Raw genomic sequence first — 1239 nt, 5'->3', positions numbered from 1 at the left:
GTTAGGAGTTCGAGATCAGCCTGGCCAACATGGTGAAACCTGCCTCTACTAAAAATACAAAATTAGCCGGGTGTGGTGGTAGGTGCCTCTAGTCCCGGCTACTGAGGAGGCTGAGGCAGGAGAATCGCTTGAACCCGGGAGGCGGAGGTTGCAGTGAGCCGAGATCACACCACTGCACTCCGGCCTGGGCGACAGAGCGAGACTCTATCTCAAAAGAATAAAAAATAAAAAGAGGAAAATAAAACCCTAACAAATAGATCCAGGGAGGGCTATGAAGAGAGGGTTCTCACTTGCATGCCTGATAACAAAAGCTATCACAAAAGACTGCAAAACCCACAACCTTGCACAAAGGCCATCACAACCTTACACAAAAAATATTTCTATGAGGACATTTGCTCAGCAACTACCTGTCCAACCTCAGTCACCACTGTTGTTGATCTTCGTAGTTTAGAATAATCATTTCAAAACAATTATGTAATCCGTAATCCTCCTCATTTTTCCTTTAAAACCTTTGTCTTCTTTTGCCTCCCTGAATACACACATAGTTTGCTATGGCACTCATATTCCTATTGCAATGCCCTATTCCTGAATTTTTTTTTTTTTTTAGAGAGCCTCTCTGTTATTTAGGGTGACACAAATAGTATCTGGAAGCAGGACCTGAAGTAGGATCAGTTTTGGACAGAGCTGGCAATTCTCGATACCATTGTGCAGCACTTACAGGAGCCCTTTGAGCTCTCCACTTTCGCAACTCACCTCTTCTGCCCTGGTGAGTCTTCTCTCAGGCTGAGCCTCCCTCTTTTTGGTAGAGGCTTTAAAAATTTTGGGGGGATCACTTTGGTTATAAGCCTACCTTAGTAAAAGACCTTAAAGGCTGGGCATGGTGGCTCATGCCTGTATTCCCAGCACTTTAGAAGGCAGGTGGATCCTTGAACTCAGGAGTTCGAAACCATCCTGAGCAACATAGCAAAATCTTCTCTCTACAAAAAAGACAAAACTCAGCCAGGCATGGTGGCATGTGCCTGTAATCCCAGCTTCTTGGGAGGCTGAGGTGGGAGGATTGCTTGAGCCCGGGAGGCAGAGGTTGTAGTGAGCCAAGATGGCGCCACAGCACTCCAACCTGAGTGACAGAGTGAGACACTGTCTCAAAAAAAAAAAAAAAAAAAAGGACCTAGCCAAGCACAGTGGCTCACGCCTGTAATCCCAACACTTTGGGAGGCCAAGGCAGGCAGATCACCTGAG

The sequence above is a fragment of the Mandrillus leucophaeus genome, unplaced genomic scaffold (assembly GCF_000951045.1).
Source record: "Mandrillus leucophaeus isolate KB7577 unplaced genomic scaffold, Mleu.le_1.0 Scaffold407, whole genome shotgun sequence".
Classification (NCBI taxonomy): domain Eukaryota; kingdom Metazoa; phylum Chordata; class Mammalia; order Primates; family Cercopithecidae; genus Mandrillus; species Mandrillus leucophaeus.
The sequence above is the reverse complement of the archived record's forward strand: the minus strand, read 5'-3'. Positions refer to the sequence as shown.